This window comes from Amblyraja radiata, chromosome 3 (assembly GCF_010909765.2).
Source record: "Amblyraja radiata isolate CabotCenter1 chromosome 3, sAmbRad1.1.pri, whole genome shotgun sequence".
Lineage (NCBI taxonomy): Eukaryota > Metazoa > Chordata > Chondrichthyes > Rajiformes > Rajidae > Amblyraja > Amblyraja radiata.
Window position 1 is genome coordinate 78,039,854 of NC_045958.1, and position 9,566 is coordinate 78,049,419.

Genomic DNA, 9,566 nt, shown 5'->3' on the forward strand with positions numbered 1-9,566 from the left:
ATGCTTACTCTCCTCATTCTGCACAGCTTACGAACTGACTTAATTTGTGTTTGTTAATTCCCATAATTAGAGTTTGTCAATTCTCATTCGGTTTCTCTAGCCATTTGTAACTTTATTATGCATTGTTAGATTCGTCCTCAGTGCAAGACAATAAGCCTCTTTCTTCCTGGCAAATGATTGGTACTATCAGATGGCTGTAACTTTATCGAACGTCAGTGATGTGACACAGAAAACCAGGCGCTGCCTTTTTCAGAGGTGCTGTCTTTCAGATATGACAATTCCAGGACATTCTGCTCTTTTAGATGGGTGTAAAAGAGCCTTCTGTGCAATGTTGGAAGGAGAGCAGCACAGTTCTCACTATCAATATGAATCTCTTAAATCTTCTTTCTCTGCTCAGGCAGTTCCTAAGGACTGAGGATGCCTTGCATCCATTCTGGTTCTGGGGGTCCCGTGGTGTTCACTAAGGCAGGTGAGAAGTTTGTGAGGTGGTACTCTCCTTCCATCACTTACAAAGGGCCCTTGTGCGTTCCCGATACATGGACTCAAAGTTCTCTGTCCCAAATGCTGTTTCTCTACTTTTACATGTGAGCAACATGGCCTGTCCATCATCAGGCTGGGAGAAGATGCTGCATTTGGCAGAGAGGCCGTGCATGATATTCCTCTCAGGCCATGAGATAGAAACAAATCTCAATGTGACCTTGAAATACATTTTCCTCCATCGTCTGATCTGATGTATTGAAAGCATGAATATCGCCCGCACCCTCAGAATTGTGTACTTCTGTACCTCTAGTGAATTAGAGGATAGCCCATATGCAGACGGTTTAACCTGTGCAAAATAAAGCAATAGGAACTATGTTAGAGTCATTGGTGTTGATCTCCTTGGTGAGGACAATTCACGATGGACATTAAATGCTGGCTGCCAATGATGTCCAGATCGCAACAAATGAATAAATAGAGAACAACATTCTCAAATGACGAACTCAGCATGGTTGACCAACTATCATTGAACAACAAGAGCTGTTGTAAAACGTTCTTGATAGGAATAAGCTCCGTGATAAACTGCTCATCCCAATGTCAGAAAACCCCACCAGATTAAGGCCTGACATGGAGATTGTGAACAGCCATCAAACCATCAAACTATGATGGTGGACACAAAATTCTGGAGTAACTCAGTGGGTCAGGCACCATCTCTGGAGAAAAGAAATAGGTGGCATTTTGGGTCAAGACCCTTCTTCGGACCGTAAAAAATGTTTTCAAGACAAATGTATCCAAGTACAGTTCATACAAACACAGTCACTTTCTACACTGTAAATAATCCATCTCTTTTATTTGGAGAGCAAATCGGGGCCAATGTCATCTCAGACATTGTGTGCAAGTGGGGTTTTGGAATATAATTACATAGTGGCAATTCTCCGTTAGGTCCCTCTGAGCACATCAGACCTCACTCCAATGTTTCCTGGTGCAATTGCTGCAGGAGGTTGTGTTGAGTCATCAGCAACACACGGTGATGACTGGACACTCCGAGTGGACCAGCAGCTTTTGAACAAACCACAGGGCCTCTTTCACCCAGTGACCGTCCATCAACAGCAGTAGATAATCGCCACAGTGTGCGACCAAGGACAACTTACAAGTATGGCTGACACAGTAAGGCTCATGAACAACAGATGCATCTTGGGCAGAACTTTACATCCCGAAGTATCTTTCTTTGCCGCAACAGAGTCATAGCCCTGGGTAAATTTATTCTCGTAAATGACAACTATTAGATAAACAAACAGTCTGCTGGAGGAACTCAGTGGGTCTGGCTTAAGATTGTTTGTTGCTCTGGATTCCAATCTTTTGTCCCCACAACTATTATTTACACAGTGACCAGGTAGCGCCATCTACTGAATTCTACATGGTTTTGCCTGTGTCTGACTTTTAAACTGCCATTGGTTTATTTTTAAGATTATCTCCAAGCCTCTCTTCAAAATAAATGATTTTTGTTTCTTCTTTTGTTTGGTGCGGAAACGTGTATCCTGTTGTATTAACTGGATTTGGTGTTTTCAGAGAACACGGATCCACCTCTCCTGATCTGTTGGCAATGGCATTTTTGTCTGCAAATGGTTGTTTCATGATGAAGAGTGGGGCGTTCCTGTTCATAGAAAATACTTTGGCTTCAAAAGAAAAGTGTAGATTAAACATTTCAGGGAAGTTAAATTAAAAACAGGGACAGAGTTGCATCCTGTTTCAAAACAAATCTTAAGATCAAGAATCGCCAAATTTAAAAGCACTTACAACATCTTTTGTTAGACAAGGGTATAATGGTATTAAGGGACTAAGGCAGTTCAAAGGAGTTGAACTACAGGTCATTTACATTTCAGTGAATGACAGAACAAGCTCAAGGGACTGAATGGCGTCCTGCTGCTCTGTTCCTTGCGGTAGAATTACAGTTGTGATTGCACACAAACTGTTCCATCGTAACTATCACTATATGTGCCAGACATTTGCTGATTAGCTAGTTATTACTTTATTAGTAATTCAGTTATGTTGAAGCAATTATTTTATCAGCATTTGTTTTCCAGCATTGTGATTTCCATGCGTTTTGATTGTTTTTGATGCCAAAGCACGTTCTTTATGTGGCGCTTGATAATCCATGACGTGCGCTGCAAAGGATGTGGGATGCAAAATATTCAACTCAGATCTTTTTGGTGGTTAAGGAAACTAAATGTACTATTGCTCAATCATGCACACACTCAATTATATCCTTTTACATCAGTCAAAATTTATGCAGAAAACAGTACATTATTATTTACAAATCTCAAAAATGAATAGTCCAAAATGATAGAGACAGGGTAGACAATGTTGCCTATGGATTTAGAATGGTATCTAAATGTTTTTTGCCCAATAAATGTTTCTTGTCCATCCACAACTAATTATCTAGACTGTGGCCCTCCATGCACTATTCAATTAGATCAATGGTCCCCTCATTAAGTTAGTGCAATGTGTGCAAATGTGTGATATCTGTCCATAAAGCATGAGCATATGTGCAAGTTAGAGAGAGTACTACTACCAAGGTATCTGTGGTAAAGCATTTCTCCATGTTTCTCAGTAATTCCTGCCAATATATACTTTTCGAATAAGACTTCACACTTGATGTTACAAATTTGACAATAAGCATGTCAAGAACAATAACTTGCATAAAGAAACATGGTAGACCAATCTGGTCAAAGACTTACCTGTTTGCTGACATTATTGCTGGTAAATGTGAGACAAAATAATACTTCTCAAAAGTATACCAGCAGTTTGGGGCACCAGCAAGATGGCGGTGCATGATGGTAGCTACTCCTGAAATGACTACCTCCAAGTGTGGGCATAAGAAAGGAGAACAATGCAGTTTGAGTAGATCCTGAGGGTATTTTGGGCCACGACGAATGCAATTCTTGCAAATTAGTGCAAGTTAACAAAGATCCAGTATACCCAGTGGAATGACCTTGTACGAGTCATTGAGTGGGCCCAACAGCATGGAAATCACATTGGAAACAGTTTTGGAATTGGTATAATGAGTCAGAGGGTGCAGCCGTTAAACTAAACAACCACTCAAATGGCAGAAATCTGTATCTGTTCCAGTGTTGATGTTATCAGTTTTGGCTAGAACAGCATCAGAAGAAGTGGACGTGGCTGATTAGGATCAACTAGTAGATACTTTGGAAGTATTGGTGTATATAACAAGGCATGTAAGCCTTTCATTCCCAATACAGATCATGCAAAGGTCCTTTGGAAAGCAAAAAATATTCAGGAAATTGATAGTAAATATGAAACAAATGAATACTACATAACTTCCAGATGGGCTTTCTGTTAGAATTGTACAATATGTTAGCAAATCTACTAATCACTGTACCTTAATTGGTGCATGTGACAATAAACTGACCTTGAAACCTTGAAACATCATGGAGATCAAAAGTTGATTCTTCAGTGGCGCTATATAGAAGTTTCAGGAATATTTCAATCTAACGTTCAAAAATTGTGGAGACATACATCTTTGGAAATAGGAAAGAGAACTCAGATGAGAACATTTTCTTGCTGATGGATCCATCTCAGTATTGCAGCTTTGTCACTTAGAGTAGATTGCAACCTTCACGTGGTCCGCCCTGTTTCGACTAATGCAATCAACTCGACGTGCACAAACGGAAGATCAAATAGAACAAGTTGTCCAACAATTTTAGGGTGTGCACGCCGAACGAAAGAAGAAGAAGTCACTTAGAGTGTACACTCTGTGACAAGTTTGCCTGTGGCTTAATGAATGAGTAAATTCAATCTACAAACAAATTCTAGCAGCCGAGCGTGCATGCAAAGTTAAAGTCTATAGAACTGGAAAAGCCAGCTCTAATATGACAATGATTTATGAAGCAGAGAGTTCTAAGGCTGAACCTGAAGTGACAATGAACAATTACCTTACATTGTTGACCTAACATGGTCCAACTGCAGGAGACAAAAGCTTTCTGTCCATATCTGTCACACGCACTCAGACAATCATGGTCAAAGGGAGCCAACAATATTTGGCAATTGATACACATAAGCGCCTGTATTCACTTACAACACTAATTACTGGTGTGACATCATATCCAAATATCTTTCAGGGTGGATACCATAAAGGACAAGGGCAAGAACAACGACAAGATACCCTAAGGTTCAGATAATTTACTCTGTAGTCAAGATAATGTCCCAAAATCCACAAACATTAAAGGAGTAAACCAATCCAGATTTAGAAATATTCAGATTAGACAAGGACAATGTAAATCTGAAAAGAAGCAATTCATAGTAAAACGTGTTATCTTGGGATGAAAAGAGATGCAAATAATTTACAGCCAGTCAAAATAAGAGCAGAAGCAATTGTGGAAGCAAGGAACCCTGAGACAACTATACGAATAGCAAACTATGTCATGAAAGATAACAGATTTAGAACTAGCCAGCAAGACCTTTCCATAGTTTACACATTACTTATTGTGGGGGATGAATTGATAAATTGTTACACTCAATGGTGGCATAGCACACTATGAAGTATTGAAATTCACTTTTAGAAATCATGATTTACCAAACAAACTACTCAGATATTGGTCCTTGGTTTCACTAATTTCTATACAAGCAAATTATGAAACAAAATGATTGTAAAACATATACTTATTTGAACCTGACATGAGCATCAAAATATATGGCCAGGGAATCTGTAAGAGTTGCCAAAAGAAGCACTGCAGAAATGAGTGTTACAAGGTTTTAGCCTCTACTTCCTCAGAGGTTTGAGGAGATTCGGCACACTGTCAAATATTTGACAGGATGCTCTACATACTATTGTGGTTTGGTTACCCAGCATAACTGGTATATTATTTCGAATTCCCGTGAGTGACTACGTGAAGAGCCCGCCAGCCCGCATACGCATCAATACGCGGACGCATGGCGCGCAAGTCGGAGCAGCTCGAAACTGCTCTGGCAGGTAAGTCAATTTTATTTCCAGGGGGCCGCTGACAGCGGGCCCGGAGTAGCTGATGGAGGCGGCTGGGGTTTGGGCCGCTGGCGAAGCTCCATAAGGAGCTAGAGAAAAAAAAATTAAAATTTTGCGGCGACCGCCGTTGGAGCTCCGAACGGGAGCAGGCGGCCGAAATTGGGGGCAGCCGTGGGGCTCCATGGAGCTGGGATGAGATATTGCGGCTGCCGGCATCAGAGCTTCGAACGGGAGCAGGCAGCCAGATTTGGAGGCAGCCGTGGGGCTCCGTAAGGAGCTAGGATTTCTTAAATTGCGGCTGCCGGCGTAGCCAGGTCAACGATCGCTGCAGGAGGTTTAACAGCAGCCGCTGAGTCAAAAATAGCCGCGGCCAGGAGCTACCGTTCAGGTAAGCTCAGCTGCTGTAGCACCGAGCAATTTTAAAACATAGTTACTGCTAGCTGAGGGGCTCAGCTATGCTGCAGCAGCATATAGTGTATGTTTATTTTGGGCAGCTATAAATAGAGTTGGCATCAATAGCGGTTGCCACTCGGTCACGTTTGTGACTATCATAGTCGATAGCATTCAAAGGTCATGTTTAATTCTTTGGCAATATAACGATATATCTTATCATGCCAATAAAGTTTATATTAAAAATGATAATTACAAAGGACATTTATTATCACATACGCCAATGGTGTAGTGTAATTGGACGCCATTGCAGTCCAGAGCTCCTGGCTTAGGAAGCCTTATTTGAGCTGTGTCTATCAGGCACCTGTGGGAGCTACATCTGGTGGCGTCATGGTAATTTCCATTCACTAGAGGGGACTGTTGGAGATTCTTTTATAAGAGATTCCAACTATGTGGATATCGATAGAGCAGTCGAATCTCTGATTTAATGGGGATATGCTTCTTTTAATCATATGAACATAATTGCCTGTGACAACACCTGGCAGGGTTGCAGTATTTCTCCCACTCTGTCTAGCGGACTATCGGGAAGAGGTGACTCCGATTATAATGTCGGCTCATCCGAGTCATATGGGGGCAAGAGGCGCTCCAGTCCTTCCCTGTAATACTCCGTTGGTGCTCCAGAAGAGAGCAAGGACTCGGAGTCACTAGCAGGTGCAACCTGTCTGGTAAGTATAATGATGATACCAACAGAGCACCGATCTGGACAACTAGTCCCGGTTAGGCTGCTGAAGGCAGCAGCCTGACAACCCCGAGTTGGGGCAAGTCTGTGGGACAAGTCCTGTCGGATGATTTGGGACATCTATGGCAGATGTGATTGGGCGTTTGTCTCAATTAGAACATCTGATGAATCAGATGGTGGCACAAGAAATGCTCCATGTTACGAAGGCATGTCAGGCAGCAGCTCCTGGTTCAGGATTGCAATATTCCACCCACTCAGATGAAAGGAGTGGTGGAGATGGTGCCAAAGTATATGCACATTTGCCTGAAGCAGCTCCTGGTTCAGGGTTGCAATATTCCTCCCACTCGGATGAACGGAGTGATGGAGATGGTGCCAAAGTATATGCACACATGCCTGAGGCAGCTCCTGGTTCAGGGTTGCGTAAGTCCTCCCACTCGGATGAAAGAAGTGATGGAGATGGTGCCAAATTTATGCTCCGTATTACGGAAGCATGCGCAGGCAGTTCAAGTCATATGCCTGTAGCTACCCCTTGTTCAGGGTTGGAATATTCCTCCAACTCGAAAGACTATTGGAGATGGTGTCACAAAATATGCTCTGTGTTACGGAAGCATGCACAGACAGTCCGAGGCATACGCATGTGGCAACGCCTGGTTCACGGTGCACTATGTCTCCTACTCTATGAGAGTGTCAGAGATCAGTGTGGAACTGACTCCGAACATGACTCCGAACATGACTATGTGCCTGAATCCCATGCTTTTAAGCATAATATGCGAGAATCGCATTAGGAAGAGCTGCCTGCTCTTGCCTCTAAATTTGCTGTTCCCTCGGGGACGGACAAACCACTACAAGAGGAGTTGGCCAGCGGCATCAGCTATCTAACAGAAATTACAAGCATGACATACAGGGTCTGCATATGAAACCTCGCTGAAGCTCCAAACAAGCAAATCGACCCGGGGTCAGAGACGCTGGTAAGTAAGGTCTCGTTATTAACCTCCGTAAACTCCGAAATGCAGCACTCTGTCGGCATAGGTTTGGGCTGTCTAGTGGGTTTTCACTGTCTCTGGGATAGATCAGGTTGATGTAGAGACATTGGCAGGGTGCCTTGCATAGTAACCTCTGTAACTGCCAAGTAAGAACAGTTTGGTTACCCTGGTTCAGGGTAGACCATCATGGAACTGGCTGGCCATAGGGGTCATAGTGACCAGGGAAGCACTGCCTCATCATCTGTGATTGAGGTTATCAGACTGCTCAGTAGAATGAAGTAGTTGAAGTTTTCCTCAACATATAGTTATTTCTCCTCAGTTAGTAGATTTGCTGGTTCATTGGAATCATCATTGCCATCCTCTCTGGGATAGGTAATTACCAGCAGGAAGCTGGACTGGCATATAATATAATTTTTATCTGACCTGCAGGTTCATGTTGTGAATCAACAATGTATTTATAATAATCCATAGGTTCTCAATACCAGTATTCCTGATTGAGTGGCGGGTTGAAGAGATTGTGTTGTGCACTCTGACGACTCAGACATGTGGTTTCAGTCAAAAGACTGCGAGGTGATTCCTGATTCAGCCTTGCTCTATACTAATTTCCACTCCGAGGGAAAACGCTGCGTATTCGTGGTGACTCTTAGTCAAGAGTTGACAGGGAACTCGTATTCCCACATCAAACGGCGACTGTGGGTTCAGCTCTAGTCATTAGGTTCTGATTATATATTATCAGCAAAATATATGAATAACCAGATAATGCAACTTCCGCGGATAGAAAAGCCAAAATATTTCCTTCCGCATGGTCAATAGAGGAACAGGGGTTCCGAGTGCAATCAGTGACAGCTCATCCGAGGATGAGTGGTCTGGCCAAGGACTAGAGGGGTATATTTCTGATACTTCTCAAGATTACAGAAACATGGTGCAGGCCGAATCGGGTTAGCATTTGGCTAATCGGTTTATGGGTTTACTTACCCAGTTTTAGATGGATGATTGGCTTTCTGCAATTTAACTGATTCAGAGAATCGATCTTGTAGTTGCATACTCTGCCATATCTATACTCATGAGGCACAGATTCTGCTGTTTTGATAACAAAGCTAGTGGTGAAAGCCTATTCTGCCCTACTCAGATTAAAGGGCATTGTGTCATCGTGTTTTAGGTAATATGCAAAATTTGCAGCAGATAAAAATTATGGGTTATCAGTAGATACCTTTTGCGATATTACAAATGAGGCAACATGAAATTTAACAGTGCAAGTTTTTCCTATTCATTCACTCCATGGTAAGGCGGCTGAAGCAACTCTTATTTACTCAGTCACGAGTGACGGTTGGGGCAGCCTGTCTTCTCGGGCAGCTAGCTCTGCACGATTGTATAAGAAGCTTGTGAACAACATATGTGAGTTAATTTTAAACGGAAGTAACAGAGGTTTGTGTGGCTTTCAGTTTGAGCCTAGGGAAGCGTTTATGTGATAGCACAATTGACATTGCTTGTGCTGCTTTATCATTTTCTATAGTACCATGTGGGACAATAAATGATTGGTTATTCACCCGCTGTTCACTAACGTTATGCAGGGTGTCTTTTATATGACCACTCTAATAGCCTACACTCATTGTAGTGTGCGAAGTATATCAGTAAATTATTATGCAAATATTCTTCTACTTTTTCCTAATGGGAGCAGTATTATGATTATGCTTTCAGCAACTGATCTCAGCATAAAGAACACAGCCTTCACTCAATCTCTGTCTTGGTCTACGTCATAACTGACATTAGGGTAGCTTGTTATGGGAATGATCTCATAAGCAAAATGAGCAGGATTGCGTACATTTGAAGTTGACAGCATACCCACCAGAGCAGAGATCGGGGATGTCATTAGGTATACAAGTGCACTGAGTTTGCTAGTACCTATGAGATGAAAGATAGCTTCTTTTTTGTTATTCAATAGTTTCAAGATATTGCTGATGGCTCATTAGCAGCCAAT